Here is a 6340-nt window from a genome sequence, read left to right as displayed (position 1 = left end):
AAACTGTATTTCTGACAGTTCAAATTTTGACATCATTTTTCTCCCTGACTGTACTCGATTTTTTAGTGTTTTTTACGTCATTAGATAGGAAATTTAATGAGGATTCCAAAAATGTGCTTAAAACTGTCATTTTCTCACCCTAAGTGGGTTTAGCACGCAATTTTGTCTGTGACTGTCTTTACAAACTGTGTTTCTGACAGTTTAAATTTTGACAGCGTTTTTTTTTCCTGACTGTACTCGATTTTTTTGTGTTTTTTTAGGTTATGTTATAGGAAATTTAATGGGGATTCCAAAAATGTACTTAAAACTGTCATTTTCTCACTCCAAGTGGGTTTAGCACGCAATTTTGTCTCTGACTGTCCTTACAAACTGTGTTTCTGACAGTTCAAACTTTGACACCGTTTTTCTTCCTGACTGTACCACATTTTTTTGTGTTTTTTTAGGTTAGGGGATAGGAAATTTTATGAGGATTCCAAAAATGTGCTTAAAACTGTCATTTTCTCACTCCAAGTGGGTTGTACAGGCAATTTTGTTCCTGACTGTCCTCTATACGAAACACGAATCACCAAATTGGCAAAATTAAATGAAAAGTTTGAAAATTCACCAAAATTCGAGTTTTTAAGTAAAAATCCCGCTCCTAACCTTAAAACTGTCACTTTGACAGCCTGTCAAAAATGGCGCTGTTTGTTCACTACGCCAACAGCACGATCCGCCATTTTGTGGCCCCCACCCATAAAAATTAGGTAGAAAAAATTGGAAAAAAAATCACCGTTAATCTACAGGGTGTTGGCTGATTCGGTGCAAAAAATCACTCTCCTAACCTTAAAACTGTCATTTTGACAGCCTGTCAAAGATGGCGCAGTTCGTTTACTGCATAGTCCGCCATTTTGTTGGATAACTCAGTAACTTGAAGAGCAAAAATTTTGAAAAAAATTACCACTTAACCTTCAAGGTCACGGCTACCTGCAACCCAAAAATCAAGGTCGTGACCTTGAAACTGTCAATTTGACAGCTCACTTAGCGATTTGATGACGGAACAGTTAGAAAATTCACCAAAAATCCAGTTTTTACCTTAGAAAATTGATTTTTTTACCAAAATGTAGCTTAAGACGTGTAGTATCTACGGGGTGGTTCAATAAACCGCTAAAATGGCGAATTTCGTTGCAGTTGCACCGAAATTGAGGTTACGACCGTTTTCCCCGCTAATTGGACGCTAAATAGGGAAATAGCGACTGTTCATTGAATGATGCGACATTTAGCTAAACGATTAGCGGCCATTTTAACGGATTTTTTTGAGGTTAAGGGCCTGCAGCACAGCCCGATCTAGTTCCCATGAAATTTGGCCTGAAAACCAGAAAACACACGTTAATTACACGAAAATGCAGTAAATACGTCCTAATTGAGCAAGTAAATAAATAACGCTATATACAGGGTGGACCAAATGAGTGAATGACAGTTTTAAGCACATTTTTGGAATCCTCATTAAATTTCCTATTCCCTAACCTAGACAAACACTACAAAATTGAGTACAGTCAGGGAGAAAAACGCTGTCAAAATTTGAACTGTCAGAAAGGCAGTTTGAAAGGACAGTCAAGGACAAAATTGCGTGTAAAACCCACTTGGAGTGAGAAAATGACAGTTTTAAGCACATTTTTGGAATCCCCATTAAATTTCCTTTCCAATGACATAAGAAAACACTTTAAAATTTGGTACAGTCAGGGAGAAAAACGCTGTCAAAGTTTGAACTGTCAGTTACACAGTTTGAAAGGACAAAATCACCTGTAAAACTCACTTGGAGTGAGAAAATGACAGTTTTAAGGACATTTTTGGAATCCTCATTAGATTTCCTATCTCTTAACCTAAAAAAACACTAAAAAATCGAGTACAGTCAGGAAGAAAAACGCTGTCAAAGTTTGAACTGTCAAAAACACAGTTTGTAAGGACACTCAGGGACAAAATCACCTGTAAAACTCACTTGGAGTGAGAAAATGACAGTTTTAAGGACATTTTTGGAATCCCCATTAAATTTCCTATCCCCTAACCTAAAAAAACACTACAAAATTGGGTACAGTCAGGGAGAAAAACGCTGTCAAAATTTGAACTGTCAGAAAGGCAGTTTGAAGGGACAATCAGGGACAAAATCGCCTGTAAAACTCACTTGGAGTGAGAAAATGACAGTTTTAAGAACATTTTTGGAATCCTCATTAAATTTTCTATCCCCTAACCTAAAAAACACTCAAAAATCGAGTACAGTCAGGAAGAAAAACGCTGTCATAATTTGAACTGTCAGTAACACAGTTTGTAAGGACAGTCAAGGACAAAATTGCCTGAAAAACCCACTTGGAGTCAGAAAATGACAGTTTTTAGCACATTTTTGGAATCCTCATTAAATTTCCTATCCCCTAACCTAAAAAAACACTAAAAAATGTGGTACAGTCATGGAAAAAAATGCTGTTAAAGTTTGAACTGTCAGAAAGGCAGTTTGAAAGGACAGTCAAGGACAAAATCATCTGTAAAACCCACTTGGAGTGAGAAAATGACAGTTTTAAGCACATTTTTGGAATCCTCATTAAATTTCCTATCCAATAACCTAAAAAAACACTCCAAAGATTGGTACAGTCAGGGAGAAAAACGCTGTCAAAGTTTATACTGTCAGTAACACAGTTTGAAAGGACAGTCAGGGACAAAATTGCCTGTAAAACCCACTTGGAGTGGAAAAATGACAGTTTTAAGCACATTTTTGGAATCCTCATTAAATTTCCTATTCCCTAACCTAAAAAAACACTAAAAAATCGAGTACAGTCAGGAAGAAAAACGCTGTCAAAGTTTGAACTGTCAGTTACACAGTTTGAAAGGACAAAATCACCTGTAAAACTCACTTGGAGTGAGAAAATGACAGTTTTAAGGACATTTTTGGAATCCTCATTAGATTTCCTATCTCTTAACCTAGAAAAATACTAAAAAATCAAGTACAGTCAGGAAGAAAAACGCTGTCAAAGTTTGAACTGTCAGAAACACAGTTTTGAAAGGACAGTCAGGGACAAAATCGGTTGTAAAACCCACTTGGAGTGAGAAAATGACACTTTTAAGCACATTTTTGAAATCCTCATTAAATTTCCTATCCAATAACCTAAAAAAACACTAAAAAATCGAGTACAGTCAGAAATAAAAACGCTGTCAAAGTTTGAACTGTCAAAAACACAGTTTGTAAGGACACTCAGGGACAAAATTGCCTGTAAAACCCACTTGGAGTGGGAAAATGACAGTTTTTAGCACATTTTTGAAATCCCCATTAAATTTCCTATCCCCTAACCTAAAAAAACACTAAAAAATCGAGTACAGTCAGGGAGAAAAACGCTGTCAAAATTTGAACTGTCAGAAAGGCAGTTTGAAAGGACAGTCAAGGACAAAATTGCGTGTAAAACCCACTTGGAGTGAGAAAATGACAGTTTTAAGCACATTTTTGGAATCCTCATTAAATTTCCTATCCAATAACCTAAAAAAACACTAAAAAATCGAGTACAGTCAGAAATAAAAACGCTGTCAAAGTTTGAACTGTCAGAAAGGCAGTTTGAAGGGACAATCAGGGACAAAATCGCCTGTAAAACCCACTTGGAGTGGGAAAATGACAGTTTTTAGCACATTTTTGAAATCCCCATTAAATTTCCTATCCCCTAACCTAAAAAAACACTACAAAATCGAGTACAGTCAGGAAGAAAAACGCTGTCAAAATTTGAACTGTCAGAAAGGCAGTTTGAAGGGACAATCAGGGACAAAATCGCCTGTAAAACCCACTTGGAGTGAGAAAATGACAGTTCTAAGCACATTTTTGGAATCCTCATTAAGTTTCCTATCCAATAACCTAAAAAAACACTCCAAAGATTGGTACAGTCAGGGAGAAAAACGCTGTCAAAGTTTATACTGTCAGTAACACAGTTTGAAAGGACAGTCAGGGACAAAATTGCCTGTAAAACCCACTTGGAGTGGAAAAATGACAGTTTTAAGCACATTTTTGGAATCCTCATTAAATTTCCTATTCCCTAACCTAAAAAAACACTAAAAAATCGAGTACAGTCAGGAAGAAAAACGCTGTCAAAGTTTGAACTGTCAGTTACACAGTTTGAAAGGACAAAATCACCTGTAAAACTCACTTGGAGTGAGAAAATGACAGTTTTAAGGACATTTTTGGAATCCTCATTAGATTTCCTATCTCTTAACCTAGAAAAATACTAAAAAATCAAGTACAGTCAGGAAGAAAAACGCTGTCAAAGTTTGAACTGTCAGAAACACAGTTTTGAAAGGACAGTCAGGGACAAAATCGGTTGTAAAACCCACTTGGAGTGAGAAAATGACACTTTTAAGCACATTTTTGAAATCCTCATTAAATTTCCTATCCAATAACCTAAAAAAACACTAAAAAATCGAGTACAGTCAGAAATAAAAACGCTGTCAAAGTTTGAACTGTCAAAAACACAGTTTGTAAGGACACTCAGGGACAAAATTGCCTGTAAAACCCACTTGGAGTGGGAAAATGACAGTTTTTAGCACATTTTTGAAATCCCCATTAAATTTCCTATCCCCTAACCTAAAAAAACACTAAAAAATCGAGTACAGTCAGGGAGAAAAACGCTGTCAAAATTTGAACTGTCAGAAAGGCAGTTTGAAAGGACAGTCAAGGACAAAATTGCGTGTAAAACCCACTTGGAGTGAGAAAATGACAGTTTTAAGCACATTTTTGGAATCCTCATTAAATTTCCTATCCAATAACCTAAAAAAACACTAAAAAATCGAGTACAGTCAGAAATAAAAACGCTGTCAAAGTTTGAACTGTCAGAAAGGCAGTTTGAAGGGACAATCAGGGACAAAATCGCCTGTAAAACCCACTTGGAGTGGGAAAATGACAGTTTTTAGCACATTTTTGAAATCCCCATTAAATTTCCTATCCCCTAACCTAAAAAAACACTACAAAATCGAGTACAGTCAGGAAGAAAAACGCTGTCAAAATTTGAACTGTCAGAAAGGCAGTTTGAAGGGACAATCAGGGACAAAATCGCCTGTAAAACCCACTTGGAGTGAGAAAATGACAGTTCTAAGCACATTTTTGGAATCCTCATTAAGTTTCCTATCTACTAACCTTAAAAAACACTAAAAATTTGGTACAGTCAGGGAGAAAAACGGTGTCAAAGTTTGAACTGTCAGAAACACAGTTTAAAAGGACAGTCAGGGACAAAATCGGTTGTAAAACCCACTTGGAGTGAGAAAATGACACTTTTAAGCACATTTTTGAAATCCTCATTAAATTTCCTATCCAATAACCTAAAAAAACACTAAAAAATCGAGTACAGTCAGAAATAAAAACGCTGTCAAAGTTTGAACTGTCAAAAACACAGTTTGTAAGGACACTCAGGGACAAAATTGCCTGTAAAACCCACTTGGAGTGAGAAAATAACAGTTTGACGCACATTTTTGGAATCCTCATTAAATTTCCTATCCCCTAACCTAAAAAAACACAAAAAAATGTGGTACAGTCATGGAAAAAAATGCTGTTAAAGTTTGAACTGTCAGTAAGACAGTTTGAAAGGACAGTCAGGCATAAAATTGCCTGTAAAACCCACTTGGAGTGAGAAAATGACAGTTTTAAGCACATTTTTGAAATCCTCATTAAGTTTCCTATCTACTAACCTTAAAAAACACTAAAAATTTGGTACAGTCAGGGAGAAAAACGGTGTCAAAGTTTGAACTGTCAGAAACACAGTTTAAAAGGACAGTCAGGGACAAAATCGGTTGTAAAACCCACTTGGAGTGAGAAAATGACACTTTTAAGCACATTTTTGAAATCCTCATTAAATTTCCTATCCAATAACCTAAAAAAACACTAAAAAATCGAGTACAGTCAGAAATAAAAACGCTGTCAAAGTTTGAACTGTCAAAAACACAGTTTGTAAGGACACTCAGGGACAAAATTGCCTGTAAAACCCACTTGGAGTGAGAAAATAACAGTTTGAAGCACATTTTTGGAATCCTCATTAAATTTCCTATCCCCTAACCTAAAAAAACACAAAAAAATGTGGTACAGTCATGGAAAAAAATGCTGTTAAAGTTTGAACTGTCAGTAAGACAGTTTGAAAGGACAGTCAGGCATAAAATTGCCTGTAAAACCCACTTGGAGTGAGAAAATGACAGTTTTAAGCACATTTTTGAAATCCTCATTAAATTTCCTATTCCTTAACCTAGAAAACACTAAAAAATCGAGTACAGTCAGGGAGAAAAATGCTGTCAAAATTTAAACAGCCAGAAAGACAGTTTGAAAGGACAGTCAGGGACAAAATTGCCTGTAAAA

This window comes from Ips typographus, linkage group LG12 (assembly GCF_016097725.1).
Source record: "Ips typographus isolate SLU linkage group LG12, UJ_Ityp_2.0, whole genome shotgun sequence".
Lineage (NCBI taxonomy): Eukaryota > Metazoa > Arthropoda > Insecta > Coleoptera > Curculionidae > Ips > Ips typographus.
This window is presented reverse-complemented; position numbering follows the sequence as displayed.